The sequence below is a fragment of the Schistocerca americana genome, chromosome 1, assembly GCF_021461395.2.
Source record: "Schistocerca americana isolate TAMUIC-IGC-003095 chromosome 1, iqSchAmer2.1, whole genome shotgun sequence".
Taxonomy (NCBI): domain Eukaryota; kingdom Metazoa; phylum Arthropoda; class Insecta; order Orthoptera; family Acrididae; genus Schistocerca; species Schistocerca americana.
The window spans coordinates 268,586,679-268,605,229 of NC_060119.1; positions in this window are offsets into that span (position 1 = coordinate 268,586,679).

Consider the following 18,551-nt stretch of genomic DNA (forward strand, 5'->3'; position numbering starts at 1 on the left):
CGCAAGGTGCAACACAAATGACTGAGGGCCACAATTAAATTTCAAAACTTCAGAATATATTACCATAGACCTTTAAAGGCAGAAGGCCAGCATGTTTAACAACAAGATAAAAATCCAACTAAGATAGCAATAAAATAATTTAAAGAAGCAACATATGCAAGGTGCAATACCAATGGCTGAAGGCCACAATTAAACTTCAAAATTTCAGAATATATTACCATAATCTTTAATGGCAGAAGGCCACGGTGATTAAGCTTGAAAGATAAGTTTAAAAATTAATTTTGCAAAATTTTAAGAAACAATCAATAACCATAAGCATAAAATTTAAAATAGCTGACAACAGGTAATTAAACACCGGTGGCACTCAGAAGGCTTCCAGGGAGGTCGGTCTGCCCTCGTTCACTTAGGTGAGACAGGTGGTGAGCCCAATTATAATTGATCCGTGCCAGCCGGAGTGGCCGAGCGGTTCTAGGCGCTACAGCCTGGAACCGCGCGACCGCTGCGGTCGCAGGTTCGAATCCTGCCTCAGGCATGGATGTGTGTGATGTCCTTAGGTTAGTTAGGTTTAAGTACTTCTAAGTTCTAGGGGACTGATGACCTCAGAAGTTAAGTCCCATAGTGCTCAGAGCCATTTGAACCATTTGAACTCGATCTGTCGGAACCCAACCAGGGGGCAGGCACGGACCGACCGACACAACTTGCTTCCCATCAACCAGTACATGGACCACAACCGGTAATGTTACAAACGTCATAATTCACATTCGAGTACGTATTAGCTGTTGCTGTGCAGGATTAGCCGAGCGGTCTAAGGCGCTGCAGTCATGGACTGTGCGGCTGATCCCGGTGGAGTTTCGAGTCCTCCCTCAGGCATGGGTGTGTGTGTTTGTCCTTAGGATAATTTAGGTTAAGTAGTGTGTAAGCTTAGGGACTGATGATCTTAGCAGTTAAGTCCCATAAGATATCACACATTTTTATTAGCTGTCAAAATTACGCACCATGTCGGACAGCGACAATAGCTGGGGAAAGGACGCTGCCTGAAATTACGTTAGTGGCCAGGGCAGGTAACCGGAACACTAAAGGCCACTAGGCAGAAAATTCTGCTGGTACACTTGAATTTGAAACACGGTAATAGTTAACTCGCTCAAAAGAACACTGCCTGAATTTACGTCGGTGCCCAGGGCGGGTAACCAGGACATTAACGGCCACAAGACAGAAAATTCCACTGGTGCACTCAAACCGTAGTCGACCGAAATAGTTAATTGCACCGCATGGTGGCTAAATCTCAGCAGTAGAACCACTCGGTGTTGCTCACCGGAAAACCTCCCCAACAGCAAACCGCCGAAGCGAACCACCATAACATGAATAGACATGGCTTGGGTAGTCGAAACCACTACTCAGCTTTGACACTTTGACGTCCTGAGTCGGTGAACCACGAAGCTGGAAGCGATACACATCACTGCTGCCACACGTAGAAGGAAGAAAAACCACGACATAACCGCGACTAGGGCGGGAAATCAAACACAGATAGACAGCGAAGTTCACGAAAACGCGCAGTTGGGAGAGAGCACGGCTCAGTACCATCACCATCTCCAGCCACCAAGCCCCTGAAACGCGTACGTCTCATATGTACCAGCGATGGCGAGTCATGACAGAATCTCTGACCAGAGAGTTGTTTATCGTTGCTAGTCTGCGCTTGACTGCGCGAGAGTTCAGTTCCAAGTTGGACGCTGTTGCGAGTTAGCAGTTGCGAGTCGGAGTTGTGTGAGAGGAGTCGGCGGGCGTCGACATGGGTCTCTGGCCAAGGTTCGGGACGAGGTATATTGTTAAATAAGGTAATGAAGCAGCATTGCGCATATCTGATAATGTAATGTATGTTAATTGTAATTAATTTGTTCAAGAAATGCCCCAATAATAATTTTGTTTTCAAAGCAATCGTTTTTAAGAAAAGAATCATTACAATTGAAACAATATTTCCTATGCTTTTCCTCCCAGAATCAATTTATCAGATTAATTATTTCACAGGGCCTAAGGTCAGCGCAGCTGCCCTTATAAAATTTATCAGGTTCACCCTAACGTTAATTTTGTGGGGACTTAACATTTTTGCACATTTTATTATCATTGAGTTTTATTACTGTGGGAAGCTAACATTTGGCTCTATTTGCATTTTCATTCAATTCATATCATTTAAAAATAATTACGGGGAGGTTACACTTAGCACGATGTCTAATTCTCATTTAAATATTTTCTTTTATTTTTGCGGGGAGGTTACACCCCTCCTACTCCCCCCTCTCCCCCGGCTGTTTCTAATCCCACTTACAAGTCAACAAATCAAGAGTGCTCGACTACTTAAAAATTGTTTTAAAGCCGATAAATGCAATATGCTTACGGAAAATTTCCAAATTGACTCATGCACATCAAACTTTACTTTTCGACATAGACGCCTACGTTCTCTTTGCATTTTGTGAGCTGAGGGATGGCATCAAGAAGTCTCTCACCGTCGCTTTGGTCCATTATTTGACAGCGCTCTGGATCTCATCGTCAGCAGAAAACTATTTTCCACCCGTAAAAAACTTCAAAGATATGAAAAGAAAAACGGAAGGTGCCAGTACAGGACTGCGAGCTGGGCTAATGATAACCCGATGGAATGGATCATGGAGTGGCTCTGTGGGGTGTGCTGTGTGGGGACCTGAGTTGTCATGCAACAAGCATATCCCTTAGTCAGCGTACTTCTTCTGTGGCTCTGCATGACCCTCCGCAGTTTTTTGGCATTTCACAGTATCGCGCAGCATTAATTGTTTCTCCATGGAAGAAAGAGTCAATAAGGAGATATCCTTTGCGGTCTCAAAAGACAGGTACCATGATTTTTACGGGTAGAAACAACGGTTAGGAATTTTTTCCCTGATTGGATGTGGCCACTGTATTTGTCATTTTGTCTCAGAGGTGAAGTAGGCCACTCACATTTCGTTGTCAGTCACAAAAATTCTCAAGAAATTTTTCACTTTCCAGTTCTAAGCGGTCGAGAAATATCCGTGAAAATGCAATTCTGCTGCTATTTTGTCTAAAACTGACATGGTGAGACCGTGGCTGTGTACAATTAATGTAGGTTAATTCTTACAAAGAATAAAACAGCAACCAGCCACTATTAATACTGCTATTTATTTAGGTAAACAGCGCCGTTACCGGTTTCGAACTGACAAGATCATCATCAGACGGCTGTTCACATGATTTTCAAGGTACACTTTACATTATCGTCCATTTTCGATTTTTATTATTCCACTGTGGCGAAGTATTTCTGGTGTGTTGTTGCCATCGAAAATCTTCAATCTTTGTGATAACTGCACATGTGGCAAATTCTTTTTGGTGTGTGCGTGTGTGGTGCTTTGCACAAATATGGTGATGTACAAATTACATAAGTGCTGGATATTTTTTTTTAATATTTATTTCCAAAGCTTAATAATAATTATACAATTTTAACCCACTACCTTATATGATTAGTGGATCCAGATGATGATACAATGGTTACTATTGCAGCTAAATCTTAAATTTAAGTAACTAGTTAGTAGAGTGAGCTACAGGATAATTGCAATGGACAGAGTTAGTTGATTTTGATTGTATGTGAATTACTTAATAAACCTAACTATTAACTAGTTACTAATGCCTACAGCGTTACATATGTGTCAGTCAAAAGTATAAACCTACTTATAGAGCCTTGCTCATTGAGCTAAACCCAATGAGCGTGCCCCTGACACTGGGCACTGGGCACTGCAAGTTCCTAGAAATAGTACCTAAATCTAAGTCCTACAACTAATCCTATCCTAAAGTCAAGTTCGGTGCTTGTCCATGATCGGTAATGTTCCACCCCAGTCCCCCTAAGTCCCAAACGCGGCGGAAGTCGGCCTGTCCACGCTCAGGCGGTGTGGGAATGGGGTACCAGACTCTATAGGTGTTTAAATATTTCTCAAATTCTTGCTAATTCACGGCTCTCACATATTCCTTTAAAACTTTTTGTGATACCACGTTTGCCAATTTGTTGATGGTCTGAAAAGTGTCGTGTTGCCTAAGTAAGCTGTATGTGTTGTGGTGTGGCAGTTGGTCATTGAAGCTACATCATTGAAAAGGGGGCACTTGTAAACGACATGGTCAGAAGTACCCTCCGGAACACCACAGCCACACGCGGGTGTAGCCTTTTCCCGAATCGACACAAATGTGGCGGGTAGGGTCCATGATCAGTGAGTAAGTGGAATAGTTCCCGGGTTGGTTCGAAGTATTTCATTCCCATCCGTGCCTTGATATCCGGAAGAAGATCAAAAGTTCTACGGCCGGTTTCTTCAGCTTCCCAGGATTCTTGCCATCTCCTCTTAATCTGATCTCAACCCTGTTCCCAGCCCTGATGCCTAAAATCTCTTCTGTTTTCTCTATGTTCCCCTTCTTGGCCCAGTACCAAGCGGCCTGTTCCCGAATTTTGATGTCCAGGGGGCAGATCCCCATTATGACTAACAGGGCTCCTCCCAGCGTAGTCCTGTATGCCCCCACTGATCTCACTATCATGTTCTTCTGGACTCTTCTCACTGTCATGGCAGGCACCACCCTCGTGAGTCTGTGTGCCCAGACTCCCGAGCCGTAACCCACTATTGATGTGAGTATACTATTATGGTATAATTCGATGAGATGTGGTGGGAGATGAAATCTTTTGTGTCCAATGGAAATGAGGTTATCAAGTACTTGAAGGGCTCTCTGAGTTACGGTGTCAATGAGCTTTCCGAAGGACCACCTTTCATCAATGATGACCCCAAGGTACCGAGTCTCTCGCCGCCAGAGAACTGGCGAGCCCTCAGTCCTGACTGTCGGGTTACGAATTAACAGTCCTTTTAGAAGAAGGTAGGTGGACTTGCCTGGTGAAATTTTCATCTTTGTACTTCGGCACCAAAGTTGTAGTATCTCTATAGAATTTTCTATCTTGGGCCCTATATCTTCTCGGCTACGGCCGCCGACCAGTAGGAGGAGGTCATCTGCGAAGGCTATCACCTCTAGCACTACATCACTTTGCTGTAATTTGTCTAGTAATGGCTCCATATGGATGTCCCAGAAAAGGGGACCTAGGACGGAGCCCTGGGGACATCCTTTAGTAATAGTTTTTCTCACTCTTGTGCTAGGGGATGATAGCCAGACCTCCCGATCCTTGCAATAGCTCCTCAGACACCCATATAGCGGCCCTGGACACTCCTTCTCGTAAACAGGAAAAGAGCGAAGGCCACCACAGGTTGTCAAAGGCGCCACTTATGTCTACCATGATACCGACAACGTACTTGTACGGGGTAGAGCCACAGACCTCGGCCGCCAGGGCGATTGCATCAGATGCAGACCGCCCAGGCCTGAAGCCGAACTACCTGCTGCTCATCCCGCACAGCACTCGGTGTGCAGCCAGTCTGTCAGCCAGTAGTCTTTCTAAGATCTTCCCAAGCAGTCGAGTAGGCAGATTGGTCTATAAGACTTCGCTTCTGCTGGGTCTTTGTCGGGTCCCTTCTTGATTACCACCACGTTTGCTGTTTTCCAAAATCGTGGAAACTTTCTCTGCCTAAGGCATTCATTTAAAAGGCGAGTTAGCGGCGCAACTATCTGGGGGGCCAGGAATTGCACCACCTCAGCCACAATGCCGTCCGGCCCAGGAGCTTTCCCTCTCTTTAGAGATTTTATATGGGCAGCCACCTCCTCTTCAGAGAGGGGGTAGACTGCCGTTGCATTTTTGTATTCATTGTTGTCGTCACTGCGCAGCTGTTGTTGGTAATCGGTCTCCCCATCCGCAGTGTCGTCAGGCAGCAGGGACTGGAGAAGGACCTCAGCAGCTCCTGCCTAGACTCCGTCATCCCGCCCCCATGCCTGACGGTCGGCAGCTCCATGGGAGAGCGGATTTTTTCACGGACTAACTTACAGGGGACACCCCATGGGTCCAAGGCTAGTTGATTTAGGACAAAGTGTTCCCAGCTTTTGGATCTCACTTCGCGCAGTTCTTTTTGAAATCTGCCTTTAGCTTCCCGGTACAGCTGCAACCACCTTTATCTTTCCAGCCAGACGACACTGCGCTGGTAGTGCCTCCGGACCCTTCTGACAGACCGGCGCATCTCCTCCAGTTCGGCTGACCATGGTGACGAAGAGGCCGCCATGGCCTTCCTCCTAGTGGGTACAGCAGTTTTCACCGCTCGAGTTATCACGTTCGCCAGTTCCTCAGCTCTTTTGTCCACGTCAATGTCCTGGTGTCTGTCACCTTCTTGCAATGCAGGAATGTCGCACTCCCTCGCTAGTCGTTCCCAGTTGGCTCTTTTGTAGTTGTATTGCGCCTCCCACCCCATGGCCCAGCGGCTCTCTTTGTCTCCTATGGTGAAGGTAATGGGATTGTGGTCGCTAATGGTGGCGTTCTCTTCTACTCTCCATTGCTGAATGCAGTTGATTGCATTAGGCATGACCAGGGTCACATCAATATTTGTTCCTTGACCACCTCCCGCCACATAGGTCGGAGGTTTGCCTGGCTTGTTGGCCACCACTAATTGCAAGTCCATGATGACCTCTTCTGCCTTCTCTCCATTTGGGTCCCTGGAGCCACTGTACCATAGGGGGGATTTAGCATTAATATCAGCAGTTATTATTACTCTCCGCCCCTGCAACGCCGTGATCACTGTGGTCAGATGTCCCAGATGTCTCTCGATATCGTCTCCATACTGATAGTACATGTTGATGATAATGATCGCTCCCGTTGGAGACGGCAGCTCCACGACGTTGCAGTAGCTATTTGTGAATTGTGACAGTGTTGTAGCCCTTAGGAGTCTATTGGTTATTACAGTTCCCGCTCTTGGGTCCTCTCCTCTACTTACAATTTGCCAAGTCGCAGCTGCGAAAGCTATGTTCCCAGTTTCGGAGTACGGCTCCTGCAGGCAGAGCACATCTAGTCTCCTCTCCTCCACTTCCTTACGTAGCGCCTGCATCACCAGTCTGCTGTTGTGAGCGTTGAGTTGGCCAATGGTAATTTTAGTCATTTATGGAAAGTACGTATGAATCCTGTCATTTGGCCAGGTCTTGCTCCAGTCGAACGTAATCCGTCCATTTGCCAAAACTGCTTGTTCATAGATGTCGTCAAGGTCGAATTTTTCTCCTCGTCTTTCAAAGACTTTCTTAAGTAAGTGTCGCAGGGCTCTGAAGTCGGTGGGGAGATTCACTGACTTGAGCTGTATACTGTCCACAGCCTCCATTACCGAAAAGGTGACTTTCCTATCGTTTTCGTGTCCCACCCGCACCACGTGTCTTAAGGCTGTGGTCAGGGTAGTCGGCTGCTCTAGTCTCGCTAATTGCATAGTGAATTCAACGTTAGGATAAACTCTGACTGAGTCAACTGGTGGCAATCTGACAACAGGAGTACTTGATGTGGTGAGTTTTTCACTAGAAATGGTTGCTGTGTTTTCATGAACTGGTTTCTGCTGAGCTCTATTCTCTTCTGTCTTTGAGATTGCCGCAGCCTCTGTTACAGCATGCCGTTGCCGTTGGTCTTTAGTCGGCCTCGTCTCCCGGCTTGGGGAGGAAGGAGTTGTAGCTGTGAAAGGGAGCTCCGTTTGAGTCCCCCTGTCCATTGTTGGAGAGTCAGTCTGAGTGCCAGTGTCGGTGGTTTCCGTGGTGGCGTCCGTGAGCGACCTGAAGAATTGCTTGAAAGCACTTGCCCTCGTGGCATCCCTCCTCCTTTTGCTCGGGGATTTTCTCTTAGACATCCTGTTAGCTCTAGCACAATCAGCCGTAATCTGTTCTTGATATTAATCTCTGTTCTAATAACCTGTAGGTGGGGCAGTTGCGTCCGGTAGCTCCGCAAGGTCTCTTGCCCCGTCTTTTGCAAGGGATGCAGACTGCTGCAGCCTTGCAATCTTTCCTGACATGACTATCTTCAACACATTTCGAGCAGGCCGACCCCCTGGTACAGTGCCTCAGAACGTGGTCAAGATCTCCACAGTTGTGGCAACGTGGTACCACAAGATAGTCTCTAGTGTTGACCGCGTGGAAACCAATATATAGTTTGCCCATTGCAGTGATTCTTTTCCACATGTGAGACCTCGGCAACGTGATGGACCACATCACGGTTCCGAGGCCCCGTTTTGAATCTCAACTTGAAGCTTTCTTTGCATTCATCATCTTTTACGTCCTCAAAGTTCTGAGCCCTTATAGTTTCGCATAGTTTCGCATAGTTTCTCATTGGTCATGATAGTTGGGACATCGTATAAAATTACTAGAGGGTTTCTTTTTCTTGGTGGCTCACATTTGACCACCGAGTTTAGCTTGGTAATGCTTAGTAACTTCTCTTTATCCTCTTCTGAGGCAACCTCAACAATTACTGAATTTTTACTTGGTTTTACTTTGTTTATTTTAATTTTGTCCTTAACGGGATTGATCGTCGTCGTTGGCAGTTCAAATGGCTCAAATGGCTCTGAGCACTATGGGACTTAACATCTGTGGTCATCAGTCCCCTAGAACTTACTAACCTAAGGACATCACACACATCCGCGCCCGAGGCAGGATTCGAACCTGCGACCGTAGCGGCCTCGCGGTTCCGGACTGAAGCGCCTAGAACCGCAAGGCCACACCGGCCGGCGTTAGCAGTTCCTGGATCTTTTTGACACTAGTGTCTTGGCCAGGCAGGGTCCTTAGAAAGACCGTTGTGTCTGACCGTTTTGTTACACGTGCAATAGTGTCTTTTGTTGTTTGCGGTTTGGGTGGCGCTTGTGCAGACCACTCCCGCTCAGGTCTTGCTCGGTTGCTTTCTCAGTCTTTCGTTTTCTTTCTCCAATTCTTCCACGCTGCTCTCGAGTTTGGCATTGGCGATGGCCCATGCCGCCAGCTCGTTCTTGATAGTCGTTAATGCCGCTTGACTGATCTTACCATTCTTTATATTCTGCTCCAAGAGCAACGTGATTCTAGAGTGTCTCTGCAAGACATTTTCATCGGCTGCCTGTCCCAGCTCGCCCTGTGGAGTGGGTTCAGGCATCAAAGGAGCCCGTGAAGGCGCACTCGTATCACTCGTTTCTGATGTAGCCATTTTTGTACGAGTGATATAATTCTGGATACATTTAGGAACATTCGAGGAATACAACCCTGCAACTTCGCAACAAAATCGCGTGGAATTTTCGACGAGAACAACACACCAATAATACTTCGCCACAGTGGAATAATAAAAATCGAAAATGGACGATAATGTAAAGTGTATCTTGAAAATCATGTGAACAGCCGTCTGATGATGAACTTGCCAGTTCAAAACCGGTAAGGGCGCTATTTACCTAAATAAATAGCAGTATTAATAGTGGCTGGTTGCAATTCTGCTGACTTTGTATTTGTAACCCAATGACTTCGTCAAGCACGTAACGTACGTGACGAGGTCACAGCGTCTGACCAGACCTGTCCCCACTACTCAGGACGAGAGAGTAATAAAATTAATCCTTTAATTCTGACCACAGATTCTAACTCCCCATAAAATTCCGAGTAAGCTGATACCAAACAGAGACCGGTCGGTTAATTAATTAACATACCATCAATCTCCATCACTCAATTAATACTAATAATTTTTCCAGATCCGCAGACACTGCCGAAGTATTGCCTACATAGAGGGTTATCGGTTGGAGAGGGAAGGATATTTTTGGCATTTCCCGTCTATTTAATACAGAAAACGCTAAACATGGTGAAATCTAGCTTGGTTCCCTGGCCGCTGTTTCGAATCGTCGTTGAGTCCACACGGTGACGGAAACACAGAACGTCTCCTTCGTTGTGGGAATATGCGCCAGTTTGGTCCACCTAACTGGAAGGGAAGAACTTGGCCGCTCCAGACACACAACAGTAATAACTGTTTCACCTCCCATCTCTGTGATGTTGGCTACATAGACCTTTTCGTATACCTCGGAGTGCTTTCTAATTCGTCGATCGAGTGTTTAAATAGTCCACCAAATTCCGTTGCAGTTGCTGAAGGTGTCGACATCGCGAGGTTCATCGTGCAGTAACTACCGTCATTTTTCGGCAAGTGTTTTCCATTACGTTGGGAGCACTCTCGTGATAACCATCTGCGAGTTTGAGCCGCGACCGGCTCGCGTTGATACCGTTCATAGCTTGCCATCTCATAATAGCGATAGTGGCATCTCGTTTTCTTAGTGTGTTCACTGGCGCCAATACGTTTGCTCGCCTTGTCTGTCCGTGAGTGGCAGCAACAGCGCTTATCTTAACGCGTACTGTGGTACCATTTTTGGAGCGGCTTCTAGTATTTCCGGGTCACAGTGTGTCGAGCGAGGAGAGCTAGGGACGGGCAGCAGTGAGGCCCGGACAGCCAGTACTCGCGCGACCGCTGGCGACACACATGCACTGTCCGACGGAAGGATGTGGTCGCGAGAGTGCACGACCACGTCAAGGATCGGATTCAGCGAGTTTAAGCTGAATGGACCGTGATAGTCGAGTAGTGCAACTTTCACCTGTATGTGTGTGTCCGCCCGTCGAAGTGCTCTCATTGCAATAAGTTGTCAGTCGACGATTTATACTCGAATCTTTCCCAAGCATCACTTGAGTAGGGATGGCGTTGGTTGATCGTTTGGTCGGTCGTCGCAGAGGACGACGTGCATTTGCTCTTCCAACCGTTTCTGGCTGCTCTTTGTGCCGACTTATAACTCACCCGTGTGGTTTCACAGTGACTGGTTTCAGTATTGTGAGTTGTTGTTGGAATTGTTTTCCCGGACCGTGTGTATCTTCTGGTTTTGAATGAACAGTTATTTTAATGCTGTCTGCTACTGGATTTGTGAGCAGTTGCGAACGAAGATCAGTTTGGCTTCAGATGGAGCAGCGAGGAGGTCCACAGCGCAAGGGCAGGCTGGGACAGCTGGCAGCGTGAGATCTCGCAGTTGTTTGCGTGTTGCTGCACCCAGGGTCGGTGAGACCAACCCCAACAAATGGAGTCTGTCAGGATGGCGGAGGATATTAGCTGCCTTCTACTCCTTGATGTTAGTGGATTTAGTATTATTCTCATTAGTGAAGTGCAACCAGCGGTATTTCCTGCCTTGTGGCCGCTAACGCCCCAGTTACCTGCCCTGGAGGTTAGCGTACTTTTCCGGCACCGTACCTTTCCTCATCGTGTTGATGCTGTCCGACACAGCGTGTAGTTCGACAGTCTCTTGAATTGTACTGTGCGTATGTTTTTGGGAGGTCTACTTCGGTTCTAGTGTTTCCTTCGACCTTGGGTGTCTTTCTGAAGACGTGGTGCCGTCCGGCTCTTCACCCTTGCCTAAAAATATTCCATCGTTGTACCGGTGATCGGACGTTAGGCGGATTGGTTAGTCGGTCGGTCGGCGCTTGAGCTACCCCTAGTGTGAGCTGCCATCCTGTTATGTGAGTACAAATCTTGGCTGCCTGTCTCACCGCTTACACAGCTGTAGTCACCTTTCTCAGGTCGATCCAGGGATCACTGTCTGTGGATCACTCAGTCCTATTTGGACAAGTTGTCATAATTGTTTAAAATTTGCCCTAATGTTTTAACATGTTATTGCCTTCCCGGCTTGTAATTCCGGCCTTCAGCCATTAATTGTTTGTAACACTGCTTGTAGCCTTCAGCTGACAAATTATTTTCAATTTCCTCTTAATAAGGGCTGCAGCCGTCACTGTAGCCTGTTACAGTTCGTTAAGATTGTTTTAAAAAAGTTTTTAGTATTTTAACATGTAACTGCCTTCCTTACTTGTAATCCAGGCCTTCAGCCGTTGAGTATTCTGAAAATTGCTTATGGCCTTCAGCCCCCAATAATTTTGAATCCTTTCTTAGTCGGGCCTTCAGTCGTTAATTGTTTGTAACATTGCTTGTGGCCTTCAGCCGACAATAACTTGCAATTCTTCTAATAAGACTTTCAGCCGCCAGTGTTGTAAAATCTCTTAAAAACGATTGTTGAGAGTTTTTTTTGTAATAAAGTGTATGTGTTTTCTGTGCAACCAACGGTAACTGATTAGGCCCCGTCCACACCTTTCCTGCTTTCCCTCAGTCCCACGTTTCAGAGTTGCTCGTGACTTTTAGAATTACGAAGCACGCTGCAACTACGATGGTTGGGCCTGTGCTGTCTTTATACTTCCACCGCGAGATATTGGCGCTGCAAATCGACATGTAGAGTGGTTATGTCCGTTGCCCGACCCCTGTTACTTTTACCGCATACTTGATACATGGCTAATTTCTTTATTATAGTGATTCATACTAATCCATTTTGCGCTCTCTCAAGGGATTGGTCTTTATACTGATGACTTTTGTTCTTTTGACTTGTCTTTCAAATAGACCATTGCCCGTCAGCGGCTGCTTTATTGTGAATGATGCATTAGGAAACTTATGACAATTCTACCTCTCACTTGTGTGTCCATTTCTGAATAGATGCAACACCAGACGATGTTGGCTTTTATTGGTCCGTAGCTTCCCCGCTGTTCCTTTAACCAATTCTTTATCAATTCTTTAATAGGCGACGAAACTCCTGCTGTAATGCAAGAAGCACGACGCCTGGGATAGAAGGTCACCAGGTGAGTGATCTGCTGTGGAACAGCGTTAGTTGGTACCATTAATTCAGTATCATAAGAGGAGAGATGACAGAGACCCCAGCCATAACAGCTATTCTCCCAACCAACTCACATGCTAGACCACATTGTTTATTTATTTATTTTCAATGTTGATTCCAGGCAGTGTAGGCCGTCTTCAGATCGACAACCGATACGATTAACGTGATTTATTTTTTATCTCATGAAAATTACAGCTAGACAAGATATTGATGACTCACAAATAAATTATCCTGGTGGAATGAAGAACATATTTTAAATAATTAATAGTCATTTTAATAAACTTCGTACAGTTAGACCAATGTGTTCAAGACAGTAATACATAACCAACCTCTTTTTAAGCTATAAATTCTATCAGAAGAAATATGTGACTTTACACTTTGCAACATCTAATCAAAAAGAATTTTGTATGATGTTGGGATATTTTTCCTGTCGGATTCATAACCACACACCTTCATATGAGGATGATCATTTGCTGAAGAGAAGTTTCCCTGTCCGAGGGACCTCCCTCCAGAGGATCTATGCAGTACTATACGATTCACGTAATATACTTACTATTTTTAAGAACTTATCCACTCTTCAGTAGTTGGACTGTGTTCCCATTCTGTGAAATTCACGATCATTGCAGTCTTTCTCTTTCAACGCCTCTTCCTCATCATTCCAATTATTCCCTCCATTTATTCTCGACCGTCCGCAGTTCCTCCTTTCCTGCGGCGACCATTCCATGATTGCTTTTGGCCATAGTCCTTGCTCCATTAGCTGCACATGACCCTGCAATAGAAGAGCTCTTTTCTCAGTTCCTTCCACGACTGGTTGTTCCATGTCCATCATCTTCTTGATTTCCTCATTTCTTTTCTTCTCTGTTCTGGATATTCTAGCTGCCCTCTTTATTCTATCCCTGTCTAGTGTTGGTACTTTAATTTTCTGCACTTCCCTCATGGTCTCTCCTCCCATCGTATGTTAGCACAATGAAGTCATGAGATAGCGATACGCAATACACAGATGGCGGCAGTACAACGTATACAGGGTGTAAAAGGGCAGTTCATTAGCGGAGCTGTCGTATCTACTCAGGTGGTTCACACGGAAAAGTTTCCGACGTGGTAGTCGATGCACAAAGGGAATTAACAGATTTTGAACGCGGAGTGCTAGTTGGAGCTACATCCACGGGTCATTCCATTTCGCCGGCCGGAGTGGGCGAGCGGTTCTAGGCGCTACAGTCTGGAACCGCGCGACCGCTGCGGTCGCAGTTTCGAATCTTGCCTCGGGCATGGATGTGTGTGATGTCCTTAGGTTAGTTTGGTTTAAGTAGTTCTAAGTTCTAGGGGACTGATAACCTCAGAAGTCCCATGGTGCTCAGAGCCATTTGAGCCATTTCATTTCGGAAATCGGCAGGGAATTCAGTGTTCCTAGATCCATAGGGTCAAGAGTCTGCTGAGATACCGAATTTCAGGCTTTACCTCTCACCACGGACGACGCAGTAACCGACGGCCTTAACTTAACTACTGAGAGCAGCAGCGTAGAGTTGTCAGTGCTAAAAGACAAGCAACTCTACAATTCGGGAGAATGCTTTAGCCACCGAGATAGCCCGACATGAATCGCATCGAACATGCATGGGACATAATCGAGAGGTCAGTTCATGCACAAAATTCTGCACCGGCAACTCTTTCGTAATTATGGATGGCTACAGAGGCAGTATGGCTCAGTCGTTGAGTCCATTCCACGTCGACATGCCGCCCTTTTAGGGAGCAAAAGGAGGTCCGACACGATTTTAGGAGTTATCCTATGACTTTTGTCAGCTCAGCGTATACTTGAAACCACTGTTCGCGGAATCCATTTTTTTGTTTCTATGGATACTGCACTGCACCACAGAAGTCCATTTAGCTCTTGCCTGCTAGATTCTGCGTGCCACGTCTGTTCACAGCGTCTTGGGGTATTAATAATCTATCCTAAGTATTTAAACTGCTTCACTGCTATAATGGTTCCCTGCGGCAGTACTATATCCTTACCAACCTTTCCGCTACCACACATTTTGGTTTGCTCATATTTATTATACGCCCGCCTTGTTCAGTTGCTTCCATTAACGTCTATATAATAAATTTAACATATTCCTTCCTTGGTCCTGTTGTTACCTGATCGTTGGAAAATAATGATGTGTAGATAGTTCCATGCTAGAAAGGAATTCTCATACATCCGCACGACTAATTACACAATTCCAAAATATACACTATATATACACACATCAAAAAAAGTTTTGCATCACCTCGGTTCCCAATCCTCCAGAAGATAGACGTTTACTGTGGATATTGTACCACATACACAGTCCCTTTGACTGTCCAGAGATGTCACTAAACCCGCCCAGAGATGTAAACAAACATGCATGAGCAGAGCCTATTAGATGGAGGGTGTCCGACAGCCGATCAGTTCCAGTCATTCCACCAGGAAGGAGCTACACGGCTCGTGTTGTGTGTACTTCAACGGTGCCTAGACGGTCAATACCGCTGTTGTTCAATCGCGTCCGCATTGTTATTTTGTGCCAGGAAGGGCTCTCAACAAGGGAAGTGTCCAGGCGTCTCGGAGTGAACCAAAGCATAGAGGAGATATATATGGAGAGAGAGACTGGAAGTGTCGATGCCTCAGTCAGATCGCCCAAGGGCTACTACTGCAGTGGACGACCGCTAATTACAGATTATGGCTTGGAGGAACCCTGACAGCAACGCTATCATGTTGAATAATGCTTTTCGTGCAGCCACAGGATGTCTTTCTACGACTCAAACTGTGTGCAATGGGCTGCACGATGCGCAACTTCACTCCCGACGTCCATGGCGAGGTCCATCTTAGCAACCACGACACCATGCAGCGCGGTACAGACGGGCCCAACAACATGCCGAATGGACCGCTCAGGATTGGCATCATGTTCTCCTCACTGATGAGTGTCGCATATGCCTTCAACCAGACACTCGTCAGAGATGTGTCTGGAGGCAACCCGATGGCTGAACGCCTTAGACACTCTGACCAGCGAGTGCAGCAATGTGGAAGTTCCCTGATGTTTTGGCGTGGCATTATGTGGAGCCGACGTACGCCGCTGGTGGTCATGGAAGGCTCCGTAACGGCTGTACGATACGTGAATGCCATCCTCCGCCGATTGTGCAACCATATCGGCAGTATATTGACGAAGCATTCGTCTTCGTGGACGACAATTCGCGCCCTCATCGTGCACATCTTGTGAACGACTTCCTTCAGGATGACGACATCGCTCGACTACAGTGGCTAGTATGTTCCTATCGAACATGCCTGGGATATATTGAAAAGGGCTGTTTATGGGCGATGTGATCCACCATTCACTCTGAGGGATCTACGCCGAATCACCGTTGGGGAGTGGGACAATCTGGACCAACAGCGCCTTGATGAACTAGTGGATAGTATGCTACGACGAATACAGACATGCAGCAATGCAAGAGGACGTGCTACTGGGTATTAGGGGTCCTGGTGTGTACAGCAATCTGCACCATCAACTCTGAAGGTCTCGCTCTATGGTGGTACAACATGCAATGTGTGGTTTTCATGCGCTATAACAAGGGCGGAAATGTTGTGTATGTTGATCTCTATTCCAATTTTCTGTACAGGTTCCCGAACTCTCGGAACAGAGGTGATGCAAAACTATTTTGATGTGTATATATTTTAAACAGGGTCTGTGACATACTGTGGCCCTGTCTAAGCCCTATCGATGTTTAGAATGGCTGTCAACTTTCTTCCTATATTAACTACTGTGTTATATTCCTGTTCTTCTATTCAAATTAAGGATATTTGCTGTGCTTCTGTGCTTGTATATTCCATCGCTTCCAGTGCGTTGATAGGTTCCGCTCAGCCTCTCCGCAGATCACTGAAGTTATGATGTGAAGGTTATCTGTACAGACGGAAACTGTCACCACCGATAAATTATCTTCTGTTTTGAAATCAAGACTGATTTTTCATTATAAATGAATTTAGATCAAGTGGCAGAACGTACCATATTTTTTTATTCATTCCTGAGTTTTTCTTCCTTGACTTGGCAACAAGGAGGAGGATGGACCCACCCATCACTGATAAATTCCAAGAAAAATCTGCATTTTCTGTACTTTCTTCAACGCTGCTAAGAATGTCACACCTAGCTGTATGTCTTTCACAGAGCTCTCAAGAATATGCAACGAACTGTTCATAAAGATTTTGGAAACTAGCTCTTAACATTTTCTGCCATAAACTGTATAGGATGCATGATTGGCATATTCGAAAACGGCACCATGGGAATCTGTTCTACCTGACGTGGACATAAATGTTCATTTGGAGTGGCAAGTATTCTTTTATTAAATCATCATCCGTGAAGATCGCAAAACTTTCTTAAAAGTGGTGCAATTTTGTAGCTGATCCGAGCGGCACACTCTCTTGATTTTTCTTCCTCCTCTTCTTCTTCCTCTTCAGAGAGCACCCTGTTAAGTTTCGAAACCTGTTGTATACGTTTAGGTCCTTCACAGCTTCCGTTTTCGTATTATTACCACTAAAAAGAATGGATTAAATGAAATGCGTGTACTTAATTCTTCCGATGGCTAATAGTTCGGAAGTGGAATACATAACAGTGACCGTGATTTTCAAAGTTCATTAATTTTGAAGCATAGTATTGTCCCAAAATGGGCCTGTTACTTTGTGGTAACATTTTTTTCCTTTGTCGTCATTGCAGAGTTGTTATTGGGGAACTGAAAAACATGGTGGCGCAGTACTGTGATTATACGATTTATAATACAAAGGAATAAGGTGCAGTACACGAAGAAAAACAGTAATCGGACTTCGTGATATGAAATTTAGATTGCAAGGTAAGACTTATGAAAAAATGCAACTATGCATGCAATGGCGCGCCGATGGTGTGCAATTGACATGTTACGAGACCAATCGCTTCTCTACGTTATTAAAAGCTGAAACACGAAAATACGCTTTACATATTGTTAGTAAAGGACATCGGTGCATTTTATCATAAGTAAAAACACAGTTCAGGTTAATTGCTTTTGTAACTGATGATGAAAGTACAGAGAGGAAGAGAATAGTGTGCTTTCATTCTGCAAGACGTGAAACGAGATGAACAGGAAGGAGACTATACTTCTTAGTTACGTAGACTATACTTCTGAGTTACGTAGAACTTCAAAATGATCAGATCGCTGACTTCATTATACACATTAATTTTTTGCAATATTGTGTCACTTGGCAAAACATAGAGTGCAAATATAAATCGAACTTTCTGAAAGTATTCATTTGATACAACTAATATTTTTCGAGCCTTTCTTTTTGAGTAAAGTGATAAAATTCCTCCCATTGCGGACTGAAGTGCGAAGACACTGTCGGTGTTACACAATGCGGACTCGCCATCGCCGCTGTTAGATATTCCACAGTTGGCGTTTCTGCCTTGTTGCGGGGGCCACCATTACGCGCGCGTTTCCCTCACTCTTCACCACGCCGCAGCTGCTCTGCTGGCGAACAGGAGCAGGAGGAGTTGCGAATACTCACGCTCATAATTAGCGATTTGTTAAAGCATGTTCAACAAATGTAATGTTTGTAACTGACGACCACTTTTTAGATATCTTATCCATACGGAAACACAAACCACGCCATTACCACAATTAGCGAACGGAAACATAGTGAGATTCGAACTTGGCCACAAAGTACCAGTCAAATGACGCTATCTGGTGATGGTGGGCGAAGAAAACTGACGTCACGAAGTACAGTCATGGAAATAAGTATTCATACAGTAGGTGGTGACAAACTACAATGGTATCTTGGGATAGTAAATCACCGACAGCGTCGATACGAATAAGTACGATGATGTAGCGTCAGATAACCATGTTCTTGGTAATGAAACTTCCCGTATGCCATGCATCTATTCTGGGAAAATAAAATATGTTACACTCCGCACGGTCTACGACAGGGCAAAATGTATTCATACAGCG